The sequence below is a fragment of the Macaca fascicularis genome, chromosome 20 (genome assembly GCF_037993035.2).
Source record: "Macaca fascicularis isolate 582-1 chromosome 20, T2T-MFA8v1.1".
NCBI classification, from domain to species: Eukaryota; Metazoa; Chordata; class Mammalia; order Primates; family Cercopithecidae; genus Macaca; species Macaca fascicularis.
Genome location: NC_088394.1, coordinates 8,808,937 through 8,833,663, shown reverse-complemented (window position 1 = coordinate 8,833,663; position 24,727 = coordinate 8,808,937). Strand labels below are relative to the sequence as shown.

General features: G+C 38.0%; 1 long non-coding RNA gene across 2 annotated transcripts in view; it reads right to left on the bottom strand.

Annotated features, from left to right (window-relative positions):
* Nucleotides 1-62: 62 nt before the first annotated feature.
* The window catches only part of LOC102141943 (uncharacterized), an 88,922-nt gene continuing 64,257 nt past the window's right edge, over nt 63-24,727 (bottom strand). For both annotated transcript variants that reach the window (XR_006694669.2, XR_012429125.1), the window contains 2 exons: nt 8,227-8,355; nt 63-798 (listed from right to left, as the gene is read on the bottom strand). This is a non-coding gene — a long non-coding RNA (uncharacterized lncRNA). The remainder of the gene's footprint in view (nt 799-8,226; nt 8,356-24,727) is intronic.

Below are 24,727 nucleotides of genomic sequence, written 5' to 3'. Positions count from 1 at the left end.
CCTTCCCTTCCCTTCCCTCCCCTCCCCTCCCCTCCCCTCCCCTCCCCTCCCCTCCCCTTCTCTCTTTTCTTTTCTTTTCTTTTCTTGTCTTTCTGTCTGTTTTTGAGATGGAGTCTTACTCTGTTTCTCAGGCTGGAGTACAGTGGCGCAATTTCGGCTCACTGCAACCGCCACCTCCTGGGTTCAAGCAATTCTCCCTGCCTCAGTCTCCCGAGTAGCTGGGATTACAGGTGCCCACCACATGCCCGGCTAATTTTTGTGTTTTTCAGTAGAGACAGGGTTTCGCCATGTTGGCCAGGCTGGTCTTGAACTCCTGACCTCAGGTGACCTGCCCGCCTTGGCCTCCCAAAGTGCTGGGATTACAGGCGTGAACTACCGCGCCTGGCCCGGAGCTTATTTCTTAACCTGTTGGAGCTTTGGTTTCCACGTCTGTAAATGGGGCTAATAATCTGCAACTTGGAGGGCTGATGTGAAGATACAACCATATATGTGCCTAAAATAGCTTTGCACTTTTCAGAATGATGTTCTTGCCATTGGTAATAAGAGGTAGGTTGCATAGAACTTCTGTGAGTCAGGCACCATGCCAAGAATTTTATGTGGCTTGTCATACTGAATCCTTACTACAATTCTGTTTAATAGGTATCCTTTCGAGTTTGACACAAGAAGAAACTGAGGCACCAAGAAGTCAAAGTCCTGTCTACCTGAGTAGCGGAGCCAAAGTTCATCCCCAAATTGTTGCCTTTACTTGTCATTGTCACTGTATTCACTCTGCCAGAGGTACAGATCATCTTTTAAAACCTAAAATTAAAAGGGAAAACAAAGGGAAATTATTATGAAAGAAGGGAAAGAAATGTAACGCTTAGAGAACAATTTTCTTGGCACTTCCTCGAAATACTAATTGAAAACTTGTTTAAACACCCAGGACTGTCATCCAGATGGTGAAACATGCAATTAAAATAATTACTCTAAATCTGGCAATCTAGAATTATCATTTATTATTATTAATATAGTACCTATTCAGATAGAATTAACTTTTTTTTGTTTTTAATTTCAAATTCCTTCTGTAATGTTTAGTGCAGCCCCATAGGCATGAGGATTATCTGCCTTTTGGAAAAGTCTTTATGTAATAACATTCATTTGTATTCACATTTGCTTGGGAAGAGTGCTTTAATGATTTACCCAGTCATCCTGCAACAGTGTGGAGTCACATTCCCATTTCAGAAATGGGCACATTCATGCCTCATATAGCTAATACCACCTAGCTGCTAAATGAGAGTGCAGGAATTAGGTTTCTTAGACCAGTGTCTATGCTTCTGATCAGACAAAAACTTTTTGAATGATGAAGATCATAGAAATAAAAATGGAATGAAAACCTTAACGTAAAATTAAGTCTTTCAGTTTAGAACCCACATGCGTATATTCCCCAGCTCTGGTATTTTTAATTGAACCAGGATAATAAGCATTATTAATATAAATTCTAATCAAGGAAATCAGAAATGACTGCATTTTACCTGATTGTTAAAGGCAGAGCTGCTATGGATTTCACTCTTTTCAGGAAGAGATCTTTCCTGACTCTATGCAAATCCAGAAATTAGATTTGGTGAGATTTTATTATTGAAAAACCTGTATTGAACAGTTACTTTTTGTCAAATATTAAACTAAACCTTTTACACACATCAACTTGACTAACATCCCAGGGACTTTGGAGAGCAGGGCGAATCCTACTTCTGTGGCGAAGATCCCAGCTGCCTGGGCCAAGGTCTGATTCCAAAATTGTATTCACCGCTTAACCTCTGAGTGCTCCAACTTTGTCCTCTATAAAATGGAGTTAATAAAAGTACCTCGTGTGATGCTTAATTTTTTTTTTTTTTTCTTGAGACAGAGTCTCATTCTTTCACCAGGCTGGAGTGCAGTGGCACGATCTCGGCTCACTGCAACCTCCACCTCCCAGATTCAAGCAATTCACCTGCCTCCACCTCCCTAGTGGCTGAGACTACAGGTGCTCACCACCACACCCAGCTAATTTTTGTGTTTTTAGTAGAGACGGGGTTTCACCATGTTGGCAGGATGGTCTTGAACTCCTGACCTTGTGGCCCGCCCACCTCAGCCTCCCAAAGAGCTAGGATTACAGGCATGAGCCACCGCGCCCAGCCTTGTGATGCTTAATTTTATGTATCAACTTGGCTGGACCACAATGCTCAGATACTTGTTCAAACATTGTTCTGGATGTTTCTGTGAGGGTGTTTTTGGATGAGATTAGCATTTAAATCAGTGGATTTGAGTCAAAAGATTGTCCTTTATGATGAGGGCAGGCCCTCCTCCAGTCAGTTGAAGGCCAGACTAGAACAAAAGATTGACTTTCTCTGAGCAAGAGAAAATTCTACGCAAATGGCCTTTGGACTTCAATGGTGGCCTTGGTTCTTCCTGGGTCTCCAGTCTGACCTCACACCCTGCAAATTTTGGACTCGCCAGCCTCCATCATTGCATGAGCCTATTGCTTAAAAGAAATGCGCTTTTATATATTTATATATACATCCTATTGGTTCGGTTTTTCTGGAGAACCCTGACTAATACTCTCTTCATAAGTTTTGAGGATTACCTAAGCTAATATGCTTAAAAGGGTGTGCTAGTAGGATAAGACATTGGCAAGTGTAGACTTCTCTAATTAAGAGACCTAGCATGAGTGTGAGATGTCTAGAGACAGGGTCAATGAGCCCAAATACATATTCTGAATTGACCAAACTTTGTCTAAGCTCCCCGCTCCACAAAAGCTGAAGTGAGCCACATATCCACTGTGGCAGGACTTGATATATATGACCTGGTATGGTCATATGTCTGGTAGGACATTCCCTGCTTCCAAAACTGGCTTGACAGTATTGCAATATCATAACCACTTTCAATCTCTTCATAATTACCATTTTATTTACTTTGCTGGAGAGAAAAAATAACCTCAGATACCGACTATTATTTAATACATGCAAGGAAATAAAATCAACTAACAAATGACTATTTGTTAAAATACTAATAATTAAAGTGCATGAACAAAACCAGAGGCAAAAAATAAACGGAAAGAAGTGCAACAATACGGCAAAGGATTGATGGTTTTACTATATAAAAAGCTCCTCCAAATTAATCAAGGTATACACAACAGATAAACCAGAAAAGGATAGACATTAACATTAAAGTATCACAGAAGTAGAATTACAACTACTCAAGAAACTTACAGAAAAACATCAACCTGACTCATAACCCAAGAAAAAATGTTAATTACAAAAGCAATGGAATTACATTTTACTTATTCAATCAATAATGCTTGTTTGAAAGATGATGCTCTAATGTGGTGAGAAGGGTGTTGTAAAATAGGCACACATATGCTCCTGTTGGGATGGTAAATTGGTACAGATTTCTGAGAAGACAATATTTCTTTTTTTTTTCAGATGGAGTTTTGCTCTTGTTGCCCAGGCTGGAGTGCAATGGCGCGATCTCAGCTTACCACAACCTCTGACTGACAGGTTCAAGCAATTCTCCTGCCTCCGCCTCCCGATTAGCTGGGATTATAGGCATGCGCCACCACGCCCAGCTAATTTTGCATTTTTGTGTGTGCGTATTTTTAGTAGAGATAGGGTTTCTCTATATTGGTCAGGCTGGAATACCAAACAACCAATAATAAAACAGACAAAATCAATAAAACAACCTCCACAGAAGATAAAGGACAAATGGCCAATAAAATAGAAAAAGTCACTCATTTTCACTGGTAATCAGAAAAATGTAAATTAAAACCACAATAAAAAATATTCATATTTATCAGTTTTGCCAAATCACTAAGTCTGAAAATATGGATGTGGAGAATGGGTACTTGCATAAACTTGATTGCTGGGAGCATTGCAACAGTTTTAGAATGCATTAGTGATTATGTAATATTGTTAAAGTAGTTTACGTCCTAGAGAACAGCAATTCCATTTCTAGGAATATGCCCTAAGGAACCTCTTCAACATTGTTAACACCATTGCTTCCAGCAGGACACCTAAAAAGAAAGAAACAACAAAACTGGTAACATCCAACCAATCCAAAAATGGTCAAATGGGTAAATAAATTGGGGCTTATTCATAACAGGGAATATTATGCAGAAATAAAAATAAACAGTATCTGCACACATCGTAAGTACATCTCACAAAATACTTTGAGCAAGAAATAAAACAAAAACAAATATTAAAATAATATGTACAGTATGATGTCTTTTATATATTATTTCCAAACTTGAAAAGTAAATGACATATTGAAAAAGCACTTCAATGATAGACTGGATAAAGAAAATGTGGCACGTATACACCATGCAATACTATGCAGCCATAAAGAAGAATAAGTTCACATCCTTTATAGGGACATGGAAGAAGCTGGAAGCCATCATTCTCAGTAAACTAACACAGGAACGGAAAACTAAACACTGCATGGTCTTACTCATAAGTGGGACTTGAACAATGAGAACACATGGACACAGAGAGGGGACCATCACACATCAGGGCCTGTCGCGGGGTGGGGAGCAAGGGGAGGAAGAGTGGTAGGACAAATACCTAATCCATGAGGGGCTTGAAACCTAGATGGTGGGTTGATAGGTGCAGCAAACCACCATGGCACGTGTACACCTATGTAACAGACCTGCACGTTCTGCACATGTATCTCAGACTTAAAGTAAAATAAAATAGAAAAAGAAAAGAAAAGCAAAAGCAAAACCTGGTAAAATTTTAAAGAAAAGTGAAGATGTGATCATCACAACATTCAAAATCTTGAGGCTGAATGTAAGAGGATGCATTAAAGGTAGGCTACACAAGAAAGGTTTCAAAATCGAAACCTTCGATGCTCTTCTTTCTCTTTAGTGATTGACTGGTATACCGTTATATATTACTTTATAATTTATAAATCAGTAATACATTTTCATTCATGAAATAGTGCATATATTTTTAATTGTGGAAGGACTCATCAGGTAACTCTATTGCTTTCTCCTAGTATTCATTTTCCTACCAACTACATATTGGTAAATATTAGAACTTTGAGGAAAAGGCAATCTTTCTATTCTGACTTTCTCAGTCCAGGGAAAGTCCAATGAATGGGCAATGAGTCCATTTTCCTAGATGTTTAGCCATATTTTATTTATATTTAAATCTGCTTTAATAAAGACATGGTCTCTATGAATGAAAACCCTTTGAAAGTCATGCTGCTTATAAATTAGGCAATGAATATTCTCTTTTAACAAAATATTATCCATAATGATCTATAGAAATGTCACTTTTCCTCAACTGCCCTTTGATAGTAAAGACTTTTCCCATTCAACTGATTAAAGATGGGTGATAGGATAATCTTGTAGTCAGTGTCTGTTGCCCTACAAAAATGGATGCCTTTTCTATCAGAAGGGTTAATACGAAAACTGCTCTGTTCCGCTGATAAGTCATGTTAAATGTCGGAGTAGTTATTTTACAGAATGAATGGTTAGGTTTCTGGTGGTCTCTGCTAGGTCCAATGGTAAAGATGCACTCAGGCTTGACATGGGGCTGGCATGTTATATTTTATCAATGACAGAAAATCTCCCTCTTGGTCACTCAGATTATTCTTTCTGAATGTTGCCTCGAGGACAGTTGGATGGGCCTGAAATATTACAGAGCCACCAAGATGAAATATTAACACTTCCTGCATAAGTTGATGTCTAAAAGTCAACCTTATATATTGGCTGCTAGAAGCAATTCAGCAAGTCTTCATCTATAGAGGGATTTGAATCTTTTCTTATAAGAGGTGAGCGTGATGTGTAGAGTATTATGAAGATAAACACCATTATTTGGCTCATACCTGTAATCCCAGCACTTTGAGAGACCAAGGTGGGTGGATCACCTGAGGTCAGATGTTCGAGACCAGCCTGGCCAACATGGTGAAACCCCATCTCTACTAAAAATACAAAAATTAGTTGGATGTGGTGGTGGGCACCTGTAATCCCAGCTACTTGGGAGGCTGAGACATGAGAATTACTTGAACTTGGGAGGCAGAGGCCGCAGTGAACCAAAATCGCACCATTGCACTGCAGCCTGGGCCACACAGCAAGACTCCATTTCAAAACAAAAATGAAACAAAAACAAAAACCGAGACTCCATTTCAAAACAAAAATGAAACAAAAACAAAAACCCCACCAATCTTAAGCGACTTCATTGTTTCAGTGAGCTTGCTTGCTGATACGATGTATCTTCATGCCTCAGCCTCCCAACTAGCTGGGGTTACAGGTGCGCTCCACGCCCGGGTAATTTTTGTATTGTTAGTACAGATGGGGTTTCTTCACGTTGGCCAGGCTGGTTTCAAACTCCTAATATCAAGGGATCCATCTGCATTGGCCTCCCAAAGTGCTGGGATTACAGGCGTGAGCCACCGCTCCTGGCCCCTAATTTCTCTTGTTAAAAGCAAAGCTCCCTCTTTCTGGGTTGCTTTGTTTCTCCTGTGCTGGGTTCTTGTGCTAAAGTTTCTCGGCTACACATCAGAGTCACCTGGGGAGCTTTGAAAAACATTGCACAGTGCTTATTCCAGATCGATTGTACTGGGTTTGTGATTAGGGGTTTTGGTACCAGCAGATTTAATGTTTTCTACAAGTGATTCAAAGATGGGTTGAAAACAACTTTTGAGGTCAAACCAGATCTAAATTAAAATATAAATTTTAACACTGAGCTGCTTGGTTTCATGATTAAAGTTCTAAATTTTAGAAATTTAATCATGGTTTCATGATTAATATTTAATGTTAAATTACATTTTTAATTTTTTATTTTTTATTTTTGAGACAGAGTCTCGCTCTGTCGCCCAGGCTGGAGTGCATTGGCACGATCTTGGCTCACTGCAACCAGGTTCAAGCGGTCCTTCTGCCTCAGCCTTCTGAGTAGCTGGGATTACAGGTGCCTGCCACCATGCCTGCCTAATTTTTGTATTTTTAGTAGAGATGGGGTTTCATCATGTTGGACAGGCTGGTCTCAAACTCCTGACCTCAGGTGATCCTCCCGACTCAGCCTCCCAAAGTGCTGGGATTACAGGCGTGAGTCACTGCGCCCAGTCACAAATTTTTAAATTTAAGTTTAAAAATTTAAATTTAAATTTTAATCTTGGTTTCGTGATGAATTTTCTAAATTTCTAGTTTTCGTATATGGAAAAAGTGGTTAATAATTGCACCAACCTCATCAGTTGGTTGCAAAGATTGAACGCAATCAGCCATGTAAGGCAGTTGGGACAGTACTTGGCACATACAAAAGCCCTAGTGAATGTTGGGTATTCTTGCCATGTTTTTTTGATTTATGAATATTTATTGCAGTGATGCAGAGGAAAGAGAAGACACTGGAGTCAGTTAGTTTAAAAGGCTCCAAGATGAGGTTTGAATCCCTAATTTCTCTCTCTCTTTTTTATTTTTATTTTGAGACAGAGTCTCACTCTGTCATCCAGGCTTGAGTGCAGTGGTGCAGTCTCGGCTCACTGCAACCTCTGCCTCCTGGGTTTAAATGATTCTCATGCCTCAGCCTCCCGAATAGCAGGGGTTACAGGCGCATGCCGCCATGCCCAGCTAATTTTTGTATTGTTAGTAGAGATGGGGTTTCATCACACTGGCCAGGTTGGTTCTGAACTCTTGATATCAAGTGGTCCATCTGCATTGGCCTCCCAAAGTGCTGGGATTATAGGCATGAGCCACTTCTCCCGGCCCCTAAATTTCTCTTGATAAAAGCAAAGCTCCCTCTTTCTGGATTGCTTTATTTCTCCTGTGCTGGACCTCTTTGATAAGAAATGTGAAGAACATACATTCTTTAATTCCAAAGATGAATTCTAACAGAGGCAGAGATGTCTACATTCTTTCCACACCAACAGGCTTCCCTAAGAAGACTCTGAAACTAGAAGGTGTGGACTAACCCAAAAGACTTGAAGGAAAAGTTCAACTGCCCCTGGCATCCTGCCAATGCAGACAGCACTCCTGGAAATATTTTATCTCTGAAAATAAAAATCAATTTAGTGGACCCGAAGATAATGTAGTATTCACAGACATGCCATTTTTCTTCCAACGTAATTCCCCTTGATGCTGCTAAAGGGTTCAGTTGTCAGGGGCACAATACAGGAAGCATTTTTTTCACAGAGATAAATTATGAATTGGCTCCCACTCCATCAGCCTGGTGCTAATACATCACCAGCCACCAAGGTCAGGCATGGCTTCAGTTCACTTACCCCCAAGGTGATAGAATGGTTAACAGCATAGGGCTTCGATTACAGAGGTTCAGCTTCTGGTTATCCTCTCATCTTAATAACAGGACATATGGCAAGTTACTTGATCTCTTGGCGCTCCAATTTTCTCATCTGTAAAATGGGGATGATATTACCCATGTTGCGTGGTCTTCAAAATAATTCAATGAATTAATGCTTTTTTTTTTTGAGATGGAGTTTCACTCTTCTTGTCCAGGCTGGAGTACAATGGTGTGATCTTGGCCCACTGCAGCCTCTGCCTCCCGGGTTCAAGCAATTCTCCTGCCTCAGCCTCCCGAGTAGCTGGAATTACAGGTGCGCGCCACCGTGCCTGGCTCATTGTTTATATTTTTAGTAGAGACAGGGTTTCACCATGTTTGCCAGGCTGGTCTCGAACTCCTGACCTCAGGTGATCCACACACCTCGGCATCCCAGAGTGCCAGGATTACTTTTTTAAAGGTGTTTTTTTTTTCAGTGTCTGGTATTTTAAAAACACTCATTGCATTGTTGCTCTTAGGAGTACGTTAATTATTTTGAGAAACCAACCGGGATTTAACGTTGTGCGTGTGCTCTATGCTTGGGAAGCAGACACTTGTTGCAGATCCCATTAGAGCCGGAGGAAACATACCTGAAATGGTAAAAGGCTCTAAAACCAGGCTGCAAGAGACTTCACTGGCAACCAGAATAAAATGGCTGCATTTTATGTTTAAACTTTTATGTTTAAAGTTGTAACGGAAGAAATGCTGGCGAGATTAAATTAAGAAGATTTGGTTCCAATCCTGGTCCTCACAATAACAAACCATGTAACCCTAGGCAAATTATGTTTATATTTCTCAGCCTGTTTTTTTGGTGATTAAACATCCCCAGGTTGGAGATGTTAAGGCCAAACCCTGCCTGACTGTTCATTTGAAAATGCTCATAATGAGGGAATCAATGTTGGTTTTATAGAATAGTTCAAGCGAGATCACTTTGTGGGGGTGATTTGAGGGGTTGGTGATAAAGACCAAGCCTATTGTTGTCCTGTTATTTAACAACTCGACTACAAATACTGAAGGATAGGGGCTTTGTCTGCTCTGTTCTCATTCTCCTCCATCGAAAGGACCCGCCTTCTAACCATCCCCACTTTGCTTCGTTCACTGAAGCCCTAAGAAGCTGCACTAGTTGGGCTTCCTTGCCTTCTCGCCCCCAGTTTAGTTAAGCCCATGGGAGGAACTGGTAGGAGATCAGATGAAGTAGGAGAGGAGAGAGATGCTACAATGTTTATTCCCCAGTTTTCTTCCTCCTAGACTATGGTTTAGTACGTTTACTAGAGCTTTATGCTCATTAGTATAGCTGGGTTCCTCTAGCCAAGACCACAGCTTCCACCAGACAGGCTTATTGCACAACTACAGCTCTCATCAGGCTTTAGCAGTGACTTTCCTCACTTTCCCCGGTGGAGTAATCGAGGGGTGATAATGGCATTCCCCTTGTTGTTTGCTTCAGGATACTCCTGCATCCCCTGTTGGTTGATTTCCAACACATTATAAGGAATTCATTCATTAAACTGCTTTTCATCACCCTTTTTTGAATGTGCCATCGGTTTTTATGCCAGGGTCCTGCTCAATACCACCATACACTGAACACCTGCAAAGTTCCTTGAATTTAGTCGACAATCAAGACAGGCTTTTAAAATGACCCTTTGATTTATTATGAAATCACCATGTCTGAGTTCTACAAATACACTGGTCATATCAGAATCAAAGTAGCCAGCATCATTCATTTTTCTCTTTGATGCAACTTTCCCTTTACTCTCCCCATTTTTTTTCATTCAACTACAGATTACTAAGCATCTATTATCTAAAGACCTAAAAACAGATACTATTTGACCCAGCTATCCCATGACTGGGTATGTAACCCATGGAGTATAAACTATTCTATTATAAAGACACATGCATGCGTATGTTCATTGCAGCACTATTAATGATAGCAAAGACATGGAATCAACCCAGATGCCCATCAATCATAGACTGGATAAAGAAAATGTGGTACATATACACCCTGGAAGACTATGCAGCCAGAAAAAGGACCGAGATCATGTCCTTTGCAAAAGGGACATGCATGGAGCTGGAGGCCATAATCCTAAATGAATTAACACAGGCACAGAAAACCAAATACTGCATGTTCTTACTTATAAGTGGGAGCTAAATGATGAGAACACATGGACACATAGAAGGGAACAACGCACACTGAGGCCTTTTGGAGGGTGGAGGGTGAGAGGAGGGAAAGGTCAGGAAAAATAACTAATGGGTACTAGGTTTAATACCTGGGTACAACAAACCTCCATGACACAAGTGTACCGTACCCATATAACAAACCTGCACATGTACTCATGAACCTAAAAGTTTTTTTTTTTCTTTAGAAACCAGTATTTTTAAGAAATTAAGTTGAAAATAGTAATTTACATTTACCGAAATACTTGTCATTTCCAGTGCTTTTCTCCCTTTTTCTAAAAACTGAGTTACCAACAGGAGTCATTTGTTTTCACCCTGAGAAACTTCCTTTAGGGTTTTTTATACTGAACATCTGCTACCAATGGGTTATCTTAGTTTTCTTTTATCTGGAAATACATGTATTTTATCTTAATTTTTGAAGTATATATTAAAATAATTTTGGATTATTTTTTCTCTCAGCATTTAAAAATGTTACTACATCATCTTCTGGTCTCCATTGTTTCTAATGAGAACTCAATAATAATTTCCCTGTATGTCATATTTTTCCTCTGGCTGGTTTTAAGCTTCTTTACTTTTGCTTTTAACAATTTATGATATTTCTGGACATGAAATTTTTATATTTATTCTGAATGGGCTTCACTATATGCATTTATTCTGTAAATTCATTTCTTCCTCCAAATGTGCAAAGCTTATACATGTTAGATCTTAAAAAAACTATCATGCCCCATTCCTTCTCTTCTTTTTAATGGAACTCCAATTACACATATGTTAGATCTTTCAATATTGTCCTACAGACCCTTGAGACTCAATTTCTTTTTACTTTTTTTCTAGGTTTTACAGATAGGATACTTTTTCACTGATCTATATTTAAGTTTACCATCTCTTTATGATCTGTAATGTAACTTAATTTCATCCAGTAAATTTTAATTTCAAAAGTATTTTTTTACTTCTAAAATATCAATTTTCTTCATTGTAATAGTTTACATATCCCTGTTGATACTTCTTATCATTCTATGTATTATAAACATAGGTTTACTTACATCACTGAGCATACATAAACTGTTTTAAAATAATTTTTTAAAATTTTCTAATTATTTAGCATCTCCAGGTTTGTCTCCACTGATTGTCTTTCTGTGGTGAAAATCAATCATATTTGCCTTTTTTCAATATGGTAAATAATTTTGGATTGTATTGAGGCTATTTTGATATTATGTTGTCAAGACTTTATTTATTTATTTATTTATTTATTTATTTATATTTTGAGATGGAGTCTCACTCTGTTGTCCAGGCTGGAGTGCAGTGGCGCAATCTCGGCTCACTGCAAGCTCCCCCTCCTGGGTTCATGCCATTCTCTTGCCTCAGCCTCCCGAGTAGCTGGGACTACAGGCGCATGCCACCATGCCCGGCTAATTTTGTTTTTGTGTTTTTAGTACAGACGGGGTTTCACTGTGATAGCCAGGATGGTCTCGATCTCCTGACCTCATGATCCACCTGCCTTGGCCTCCCAAAGTGCTGGGATTACAGACATGAGCCACCGTGCCCAGCCGAGACTTTAATTTTTGTTAAATGCCTCCAAAACCTATTGATAACTCTTCTGCTTTAGCAGATAATCAAGTTGGTTGTTGAACTCAAACTGTAACCTTTACCTTTTGGGAAACAGCTCCAATCTCAGTTTACTTATCTTCTGTGTAGCTTGGATGCTGGTAGGCTTTCCTATTCATGGGTGTTTCAACAGTCAGTCAGAGATCCAGGTCAAGTTTATATTCAAAACCTAGAGTCCTCCTCTCTTGTTCTCTCTTTTTGGAACCCTTTTCGCTTTTCACTTTGTGTAGCTATGAGTGTCCCCACCTCTATCCTCTAGTGTGTTAGGTAAAACATACTGTGGTTTTCCATTGGACTTTTAATCACCCAATATAGCATATTGGGGGTGGCTTGCCATCAGCTAGAAGCTGTGAAAATGGGAAACTCACCCAGTGTCATTCCCTTCTTTCAAATAATGATCCTTTTCATGTGTCCATGCATGTTTTGCTCATTTGTTTCCAAGTGCCTTCAAGTGGCTACGTTTTTATTTTCTATGGAGGTTATAGTTATTATTTATGGGAGGGTCAGTAGAATAAAAGGGTTCTCAGTCATATGGAAGACAAACTGAATTATATATTCTTTTTTTTTTTTTTAATGAAGTCTCATTCTGTGACCCAGGCTGAAGTGCAGTGGTGCGATCTCGGCTCACCAAAACCTCTGCTTCCTGGGTTCAAGCGATTCTCCTGCCTCAGCTTCCTGAGTAGCACAGGCGTGCACCACGATGCCTGGCTAATTTTCTTTTTTCTGTATTTTTCTGTATTTTTAGTAGAGATGGGGTTTCACCATGGTGGCCAGGCTGGTCTTGAACTCCTGACCTCAAGTAGTCTTCCCACCTGAGCCTCCCAAAGTGGTGGGATTACAGGTGTGAGCCACCACACCTGGCCGGAAGTATATATTCTTTAACAAATTAATATGATTCATGTATTTATAAGTGTTTATACTAGGTAATAAACTCAACGAAAATGCAAACCAAAAATTATAACTTCATCTGATAAAAGCATAGGGCTTATCTCAGGAAATGTGTCTAAATTATAACTATAGCATTTAATTTAACCACATACACAGTTTGGAAAACTTGTAATAGTGTTTCTCAATCTCTATCAATAAAAATACCTCTAAAAGTTAAAGGAGATAAACTCGTATCTCAACATTTCCACCTCTTGGGTGAAAGACTGAAATATTAATCCAAAGCAGTTTCTTCATTGAAAAATGGTTTCTAAGTTTTATATTTTATTTAAAAAACTCCACAAGTATAAAAATAATACCAAGCATGACATTGATACTTCTGTACTACTGTTAATAGTAATATGCCAGGGACTCTGCCATATTACATATTGCTGTGATTCCCACCCTGTAGATAAGGACATTAAGCCACATGGAAATAAGAAATAACCAAATGCTTGTCAGTGGTGAATCTAGGATTCAAATACAGGTTTCTATATGGATAATGGGGTCTTACTTTTACTTATGGCCTAGACTGATACCATTTTTCATTAAAATAATATTTGTTTGAATTTTTAATGCTGGAAAAAGCTAATGAACTACCATCAAAGCAAGATCAGTTGGCATTTGAACCTAGGAGAATTACTAAATGCACCACTACTTTTCAGATCTTTTGACACAGACCAAACTATAAACCTGTATGTCCAGATAGCAGTAAACAGAATTTGATTGGCAGAAGTAAATTTGGTTCCCAGGAAGGAGAAGGAAGTTGCTGTTGAAAGTCTGTAAGACCTTTTCATGGACCTCATAAGAAATTCCATTATTCCAGAATTCTAACATGATTGAAAACCCAGGGCATTAGTCACTCTCAGAAGCTAATCATATTCTTAACAGCCAGAACAGTGTGACTTTGGCTCAAGACAGGTCAAACTTGTTTCTTTCCCTTTTGGTGGGGGTCAGGGTGGGGCGGGGGGCGATTTAACTAGATTGAAAACAGGTATGAATCTGAAAGGCACTTGAATAAAACTTTGCTACCAGTCCAACCTATGTCTTCATTAAGAAGGTCATTTTCAAAGCCGCTGCACATTTTGCTTCACCCTGTAGGAAAAGACTTGAGGTTGTGGTTTTTCGGTCACATTGTCTCATGTTTAAATTATCTTAGCATGTACAAAGGTTATTTGTCAAATCTAATTGAACTTATGGCTTAGAAAGGCCAAACCCATCTAGCCAAAAGGAAGTGTCCAACCCCACGGTGCTGAAACCGGGAGAGAAGGTGTTAAAAAGCTCACACATGATTTAGCGTATATGTGGTTGTGGCATCACACACTGGGCTAATGGCACACATAACTTATATTGTTCATTTGTATTTTGAGAAATAAATTACCCTGTGAAATATGCAAGCCATTTATTGGGTCATGTCACTTCCTGTAACAACCATCACATCAGATGTTTTATTTGTATAGAAAGACAGAGAGAAAAAGAGACATTATATAGAGACCCGATCACATCTTTTCTACTTTTGGGTCTAAATGCAGAAACAAAAACAATCAACTATCTACCAGTGTAAGTATAAAAGAATGCTTGAAAGTAACGTGTGTGTTTGTCACATAGTCCCCCCCACCCCTTTCTCTCATGGTAATGGTTTAAGATCTTTCCTTTCTTTATCCTGCCACCAACTTGCTTATTTCTTGCTTTCAATTCAACCTTGCTTTTTCCTGGCTCCGATTTCTGTACCATGGGACACCATCCTAAGACATTGTTTATTGCACTGTGCCAGGTGCCAGGAATACAACGGTAAACTCCCTTCATGGAGTTTATTCCCTAGTGGTAGACATGGAATATTAAACAAATATTTATGCAAGTAAATATGTAATTATAGACTTGCCTTAGAGAATTATATCTTAGTTATTGACTTAAAGTTATAAATTATAACTAACACAATTATACACACGTATTACATATATAATTTAAAAGTATGAAGTTATAAGCTGTTTTGAAAACGTATACTACTTTTAGCTTAATAAAACCCTTTCTTTCAATACAATTTCTCATAAAAAAAGCACATTTTAAGAAGTTATATTTGGACATTACAATACATTTTCTCTTTATAAGAATTTCTAGTAAGAGAATGTCATGTGTAACAAATTTGAATTATGTGCAATGTTTAGATGAACCTCAAATATCTTGCATATGCCAAGTGAGAGGGATGATGATATAGCATCTTACTCATATGTTCTTTTTACTTGAGTATTATTTCAGAGCAAAAACTAGACAGTTTTGTGTTTAGTCTTAATTTTACTTTAAAGATATTTTTCTGTGATATAACTTCGCTTTCAAGTGCAGTTTGAGTGAAAGGTAGCATGAGTTCCCCCAAAATGTTGCAACATTTATACAGGAGAAAGAATTCTTCCAAATAATTTCCCTTTTCTTTCACTGCTTTTCTAGCTACTATCCACAGTCAACTATTCTCTCTCCCCTGACTGGTAAAATCTTCATTAGATTACATTCCACATGCAGACTATTTATTTACTTTCAAACTATTGCTTATTCCTTGCTTTCTTATCATTCAATTCCTATATATTATTGCTAGCTATATGAATTATTTAGATATACTGATTTGATACAGAACTGCAAATAATTTTCCCATTAAAATCAATGTAAATATTTTATTTTTGTATTTGTCATTTAGTGGGTGGGTTTCAGTAACTAATTAAAGTTATTAAGCAAGAAATAGGTATGTAGGAAATGCAGTTTTGGAGACCAAATAACAGGATAGCTGCCTGTGTCTGAGTGATAAGGGGAGGGTCCCTGGGAGACATACCATTTAAACTGAGACTTAATAATAACTGAGATGTACACAGAAGACAAGAGAGATAGTGAGGGGTACATGTCCCAGGTTCTTCAGTGGGGGAGGCCTTGACTAAGGAATTGAGAATATATACGGAATGAGTATAGTAGGCAAGTGGCAAATTGGCACCTGACAAGCCTGGAAGGGCAGTGAAACTGATTTACCCGGACCCTGTTGACCACATTAGGAGAGCCGTGGGAAGACAACGAAGGGCTTTACACAACGAAGCTTCATGATTATGTTTACTTTTCCAAAAGCCACTTGGCTACTCTGTTCATAAGGGATTGGAAGAGAGGAGAAGCGGATGATACACCATGACTAATGAAAGAAGCTACGGGGGCCGGGTGCTGTTGCTCACGTCTGTAATCCCAGCACTTTGGGAGGCTGAGGTGGGTAGATCACCTGAGATGAGGAGTTCGAGACTAGCCTAGCTAACATGGTGAAACCCTGTCTCTACTAAAAATACAAAAAAGAAATTGCTGAGCCTGGCAGCCCATGCCTGTAATCCCAGTTGAGGTAGGAGAATCGCTTATCGCTTGAACCTGGGAGGCGGAGGTTGCAGTGAACCGAGATCGTGCCATTGCACTCCAGCCTGGGCAACAAGAGCGAAACTTCATCTAAAAAAAAAAAAAAAAAGAAGAAGCAGCAGCAGCTGTGGGGTAGAGATACTGGTGACTACAACTAGGCTGGTGAAAGAGATGAAAACAAAAAGTGAAGGAAATTGAAAGATGCATTTAAATGTTTCATTGACATGAATTTCTGCATAATTAGACATAAAGGTAAAAACAGATATCTATACTCACTTTCCCCAGTGTTTGACCCTCATCTCTAGAATCCAGATGTGTATTGCACTGCCTCCATCTCTCTTTAAGTTAACAATGATAAGATCAAATTTTTGCTACAGGCTAGGGAACTATCCCGACTGCTTTGCATATGTTCTATCATATAATTTTCAGTAGAGTCTCCGTGTCTTATTAAAATTTCTATTTCATAAATAAGTTAAATACCTTGAAGAGGGCCACATGATTGGTTCGTGGGATAATCTAAATTCAAACCCAGGCAGTTTGCCTTCGGAGACCACCTCCGAGTAACACTATGTCCTCCCATCTCTAATCTTACATCCAATTGAATGCCTAACTATTATATTCTACTGCATCTCTTAAGAGTAAAATACGGTTGGGGAGTTTTCCATATATTTTAATTATCCATGTGCTGCCTGTCTTTCAGAAGCAAAAATTACAATGTGTTGGCTGCACCTGCAAATGCTGCAGTGCTGAGAAATCTCCATCTCTTTAAATGTCATCTCACAAAACCCCAGAAAGCTGATTGCAAAGTGGGAATCCTTTGCTTGTGATCAGGGTTAAATTAATTCTTAAAGGAGTTGCTCGCTACTTCAAAATGATTTTCAGCTGAAGAAAAGTCACAAACACCCTATTTTCTCCTTCACTTAGTCAGCTGCAGAAAAAATAGAAGAACATGCAAACATCTAGAGTCACACTTTATGACAGCCATCAAAGAAACATGTTGATGGCAATGATGACAACTGAGTGGAAACATTAGCCCGTAAGAGATTAATTCTCGGTGCAAACCATGACTTTCATGTACATGTTTGTCATCCTGATGTTTCCTATAGAAAGGAAAACTGAGACACTTTTGAGAGTTAACAGAGCCACAAACTGGATGGGACAACAGAAATAAACCAGGACTAATCTAGGCAAATGAGGATGTAAGAACTCCCACCTAAGTCCAGTTAACTTATGCCAATGCACCATTTGTAGCTGGTGCACAGGTCTTGCTATAGCGTTTGTCTTGAATTACTGGTGTCAGAATCTTTCTTTCATATTTGAATTCTATTGTCGTTGCAAGGGTGAGTTAGGGAATAAGTGAGTGATAGAAGTGGATGAAAAAGTCTTAGGAGAAAGAGTGTGGGTTTTGGAGCTTCATAAATCTGTCTCAAACAAATGTTCTACCACTAATTTATTGAATGATCTTGGTATGACAGAAGTCAGCCAAACATCAAGTTACTTGTCTAGGCTACATGCATGTCCCCAGTTGCCTGACTGGTACTAAAGATGACAGAAATAAGGAATATGACCCTTAGAAGTTTCTCAATAGGCTAGGTGTGGTGACTTGTGCCTGTAATCCCAGCACTTTGTGAGGCCAGGGCGGGTGGATCATCTGAGGTGAGGAGTTCAAGACCAGCCTGATCAACATGGTGAAACCCCACCTCTATCAAAAAATACAAAAATTAGCCAGGTATGCTGGTGGGCACCGTTAATCCCAGCTACTCAGGAGGCTGAGGCAGGAGAATTGCTTGAACCTGGGAGGCAGAGGTTGCAGTGAGCCGAGATCACCCCATTGCACTCCAACTTGGGGGACAGAGTAAGATTCCATCTCAAAAAAAGAAAAAAAAGAGAAGTCTCTCAATAATGATGGATATTATTATTACCATTATCTTTTCTTCTTACATATCACCTCTTGGTGACAGTGGTTGGAGGTGGTTTCTTTTTCTCTATTTATTGACATTATTAAGATGTCTAGTACTATGACAATACGAGGTGTTCAACGAATATTGAGCTGTATATCAATTAGCAACATGTTAGACTGTATGCAACAAAGGCCCAACTAACAATAGCTTTGAGAAATATAGGTTCATTTGTCTTGTGAAACTGAATTATGGGGCTGGGATATCCCAAGCTGTTACACTTGCCCAATGATGCTGAGGGCCCAAGACTTTAGCAACTGTACATGACTCAATTTTTAGCAGAAAATACATCAAGGAGAAGTCTCCTTAGAAAGAGTTTGTATCCTCCATGTTCCCATCAACATCTGAACTTATCTGCGTGTGTATGAAAGTCATCAATTTCATGTGGGCAATTAATTGGCCCTGTGGACAGTTCTCCAGTTCTCCCAGGCACCATTATCCAATGTATTCTTCATCCAGACCTCCCCAACTTATTTGGTATATTAGTAGAATGAGATATTAATCCCTTCAGCTCTCAGGATATCCACATGGGATCTGAAATGTCCAAATCTGCTGGGTAAGTCACTTCTAGCTTGGAGCAGCCTTATGTTACTTATGAAATAACAAGGAAAAATATGGTACTTTTAATATATTCCATAATATGAAAAAAATTAGAAAACAAATAAATGTAAAAGAAGCCCCAATGAGAATAACATTTGTGCCAAATAGGTTGGCAAAACTTAAATAGTCTTAATAATCCTAAGGGTAGAAAAGGGTATGGATGAAGAGGATTATTTTATAAACTTTTGATATGAGTATAATTTTGTCCAAGAATTTTGGCAAACAAGTTTATATTATATTGTGAAATCTGATACTTGCATATACTTCCCAACTTAGCAATTCTATGCCTAGCAATTTTACTGCAGGTAAATGTTGTCACGTGACTCCCTGGAAACACATATAAGATTGGTCCTAGCAGCATTATCTACTATGAAAACAAATATACAAGAAAATAAGCTTGGAAACAACCTAAATTCCGGAAGAAGAAAATAGGTAAATACATTTAGAGATAGTCATACAATAAAATACCATACAGCAATGAAAATGAATGCTGAACAAATAACTATGGGTTTGATTTAGGAGCATTGCTTGGAAAACAAAGTTCCACAAGCAAGATACAGTTTGATACTGTTTTTAAAAAGCATATTAACAAATTAAGCTAAACTATGTGTATGTGTGCAAGAAGTATCTCTTTTAAATCAAGTAAAACAATGAACACCATTTGGAATAGTGGTTACTTCTGAGGTAGATGGAATTTCCACCTGAGTTCAAGCTAAGTTAAAATTTTTTTTATTATTTAAAACAATTTTTGTGGTTACATAGTAGGTGGATATATTTGAGGGGTACATGAGATGTTTTGATACAGACATGCAATGCATAATAATCTCATCATATAACATGGGGTTCTCCATCCACTCAAGCATTTATCCTTTGTGTTGCAAACAATCCAATTACATTCTTTAAGCTGTTTTAAAATGTACAATTATTATTGACTATAGTCACTCTGCTAATATGATTGCGAGCCCATCTTTGAAACTTGTCCCTTCATAAGATATAAATTGTTTTGCTCTAGACTTGCAAATTTTAGAAAACGTAACCAAATCCTCATACTCTATTACTCAAGTTAAATGATGCTCCTATTTCCAGCACATGGGACCATGTCTGCAACTCTCAGTACAACATTAGACCATTTCTTTTTATCTCGATGCTGGATGCCTGTTGTGTGGGCCAGGGTGGTTTAAAGAGGTCAAAATTGCAGAGATACATCTTGTGATCTAACTGATCCTAGGACTATTTTTTCCAGCGTCACTATTTGATTTCTTAAATTTACATACAGTGAAATTTAATGTACATCATGTATAACTCATTTTTTTGATGTACAATTCTGCGAATGTTGACAAATGCAGAGACATGTGACCTCATCCACAGGAGGACACAGAACAGTTTTCTCAACTCCATGGTTTCCTGGGGCTGCCCCTTAGCAGTCAAACTTTCATCAACCCATAACCCCTGTCAACCACTGATCTGTTCTCTCTCTCTCTGAACTTTTTACCTTTCCAGAATGTCATATGCATGGTATTTTACAATGAATAATCTTTTGATACTGACTTCTTTCACTAAAAATAATGCATTCACCCACGTTGTTGTGTATACCAACAATAAAATGCTGAGTACGATTCCATTGCATGGATGAATCATTTTGTTTTTAATCCATTCTCTACCGCTGCAGGAGGCTTGAGCTGTTTCCAGTTTTAGAATTGTATGAATAACACTGTTATAAACGTTCATGAAAAGGTTTCCGTATGAACCTCTATTTTCATTTCTGTATGATAAATACTTACTAGTAGTATTGCTTGGTCATAACATAAGGGTATATTTAACCTCTTGAGAGACTATGAAAATACTTTTCAGAGTGGCTGTATCATTTTGCACTCCCACCAGCAATGTGTGAGAGTGCCAGGTACTCTGCTTCCTTGTTAACACTTTGTGTTGTTATTTTATTCAAAGGCATTCTAAAAGGTGTGCTGTGATAAGTTATTATGTCTGTTCAATTTTCTTATTGATTTTTATTGGGTTTTCTATCTTACTGTTGATTTGACTATATATGTACAACATATAAATATACATATACACATAAGTCTGTGTGTGTGGCCTAAATATAAGTTTTCAGATATGCCATTAGCAAATATTTTCTCCCATTCCGTAATTTAATTATTTATTTATTTTGACATGGAATCTTGCTGTCACCCAGGCTGGAGAGCAGTGGTGTGATCTCAGCTCACTGCATACTCTGCCTTCCGGGTTCAAGCAATTCTCTTGTCTCAGCCTCCCGAATAACTGGGACTACAGGCATGTGCCACCATGCCCGGCTAATTTTTGTACTTTTTAGTAGAGATGGGGTTTCACCATATTGGTCAGACTGATCTCGAACTCCTGACTTCAGGTGATCGACCTGCTTCAGCCTCCCAAAGTGCTGAGATTACAGGCATGGGCCACTGCGCCCAGCCCATTCTGTAATTTATGTTCTTACTATCTTAATGATGTCTCTCTCAGAACAACAGTTTTTCATTTTGATTAAGGCTAATTTATATTTGTTTATTTATTCATTCATTTATTTGAGATGGAGTCTCACTCAGTCACCCAGGCTGGAGTGTAGTGGCGTGATCTCAGCTCACTGCAACCTCCACCTCCCGGGTTCAAGCAATTCTTGTGCCTCAGTCTCCCAAGTAGCTGGGATTACAGGCATGTGCCCCCACACCCGGCTAATTTTTGTGTTTTTAGTAGAGACGGGGATTTCCCATGTTGGCAAGGCTGGTCTTGAACTCTTGACCTCAAGTGATTCACCTGCCTCAGCCTCTCAAAGTGCTGGGATTACAGGTGTGAGCCACTGTGCCCTGCCTAATCTATTGGTTTTATTCCATGTATTTTTTCATGCTATATTAAGAAATTTTTGCATTACCCATCATCACGATGATTTTGATGTATGTTTTTTTCTAAAAGTGTTACAGTTTTACATTTTATATTTAGGACTATAATCCATTTTGAGTACTTTGTCATGCAAAGTGTTTGGTATAAAACAACATTTTCTTTCTTTCTTTTTTGGTGTATAGGTGTCCAATTTTTCCAGACTCTTTGTTGAAAAGTCTATTCTTTCTCCACTAAATTGCCTTTGTACCTTTGTGAAACATCACTGGACCCTATGTGATGGTCTGTTTCTGGACTCTGTGTTCTGTTCCATTGAACCTACATATCTACATTTTTTCCAATACCACACAGTCTTCGTTATTGTAGTCCTAAAATCATTCACTGTGAGTACTCTAATGTTGTTCTTTTTCAAAATTGTTTAGGCTTTTTAAGTTCCTTACCTCTTCATATACATTTTATAATAAATTTGTCAATATCTACCCACAAAATTGCTAGGACTTTTACGATGACTATGTTAAATCTATAGATTCATTGGGAAATAACTGACAACACTGAGTATTCAAATCCATAAACACAATATATCCCTCTATTTATTTAGGTCTTTGATTCCTTTCATTCATGTTTTGGACTTTTGCACACACTTTGCTAGATATATACCTAGTTATTTTATTTTCTAAACTATGGTAAATGACATTATTTTTCAAATTTTAGTTTCTAATTATTCATTGTTAGGGTAAAGAAATAAGATTTATGTTTGCATATTGACCTTGTATACCAAAGCTACTTCACTTCTTATGTGTAGGAGCTTTGGTGTAAAGTCATTGCAATTTTATATACAGACAATTATGTCTTCTGAGAAGAGAAACAACTTAACTTTCCTCTTTTCAATCTGTAGGAGTTTTATTTATTTTTCTTACATTATTGCATTTAACTTATTCTAGTACAATATTGAATAGAAATGGTGAGTGAATATCCTTGCCTATTCCCAATGTAAGATGGAAAACATTCAGCCTTTCACAACGGATTTAATGCTAGCCATAAGTTTTTGTTTTAACTTTTTATTTGAAAATGATGACAGATTCACAGAAAGTTGCAAAAAATGCATAGATGTGTCCTATGTATTCTTCTCTCAATTTTTCCCAAGTTAGCACCTTGCATAACTGGAGTGCAATCTTTTTTTTTTTTTTAAGCTAAAGTCTCGCTCTATTGCCCAGGGTAGAGCGCAGTGGTGCAATCTTGGCTCACTGCAACCTCCGCCTCCCTGGCCCAAGAAATTTTTTGCCTCAGCTCCTGAGTACTTGGGATTACAGGCCTGTGCCACTGCACCCAGCTAGTTTTTGTATTTTTAGTAGAGATGGGGTTTCACCATATTGGCCAGGCTGGTCTCAAACTTCTGACCTCAGGCGATCCACCCACCTTGGCCTTCCAAAGTGCTGGGATTACAGGCATGAGCCACCGTGCTGGGTCTTATAGTGCAATGTTGAACCCAAAAAATTGACATTGGTATAAGTCACAAAATTTATTCAGATTTCCCCAGTTTTATGTACATTTCTGTGTGTGCACGTGTGCATATGTATGTCATTTCACACAATTTTATCTCATGTGTAGGTTTGTGTTACCACTATCACAATTATAATATAGCACTGTTTTAAGAATTTACATAAGTGGTCTTTATTCGATTAAGAAAGTTTTCTTTTATTTCTAGTTTGCCGAAAGATTTGTTCTTTTGTCATGAATATATGGTTTTGTGACCCAGAATGTGTTCTATCTTGGTGAATGTTCCATATAAACTTGAAAATAATATATACTCCACTGTTGTTGGATAAAACATTCTATAATTGTAGCTTAGGTCAAGTTGAGTGGTAGTGTTTTATATATGTACTGTTTTTCTCTCTATTTGTTCTAACGTTTGCTGAGATAGGAGTGCTAATGTCTTCAAACATAATTTAGAATTAGTCTGTTTCTTTTTTCAGTTCTATGATATTTTGCTTTATGTATTTTGAATTGCTGTTGTTAGGTGCATATACATATATGACTGTTTTGTTACTTTGTATCAGAATATTCTTAAGAAATTTTTTGCTGGATATAACATTTGGGGTTGACAGTTTTCTTTTTCTCCTCCCAGCGTGGTAAAAATGCTGTTACACTATCTTTTGTTCTTTATGGTTTGTGATGATAAATCTGTAAGTCATTTGAATATAATGCATCGCTTTTTTTCTGCTTTGGGAATTTTTCTTTATTTGTAGTTTTCAGTACTTTGATTATAATTTTTCTGAGCATGGTTTATTTTGAGTTTATTCTGTTTTAAGGGTCACTTGGATTTTTGAAGTTCTAGATGTACGTCTTTCACTTTTTGGGAACGTTTTCAGCCATTATATTCTCAAATCTTTTTTCCTGAACCAATTTCTTTCTCCTCTCCTCCTGGAACTCCAGTGATAAAAATTTTAGATCTTATATATTGTTCTACTGGTCTTTAAGACTGTTTAACTTATGTTTTTACATTTTTTTCTTTCTGTTTTTCAGATTGGGTAAGATTTCTTGATCTGTGTGCAAGTTCAAAGCCTTTTTCCTTTATCGCCTTTATGATCCAATGATGTTTTTTGTTTTATTTTGTTATTATAATTTTTATTTTTGAAATTTCTACTGAATTCTCTTTAGAGTTTTTATTCCCCATTGAATCTTTCTATCTTATGATTTATTTAATAATTGGTCACTGCTGTTTCATAGGACATGTCTGCTTTAAAGTCTGTCTGATCATTTCAAAATGTGGACCATCTCAGAATTCGTGTATGTAGATTGTCTCCTTCCTTGAGTCACTGATATTGTACTGATTCCTTTAATGTCTAGCAAACTTGAATGATTTCTGGTGACTTTGAAGATTAGGCTATGAGAATCAGGATCCCATTAAAATTATCTGGACAGGATTGGTATGTTTTATTTAGCTGGTCCTGACTT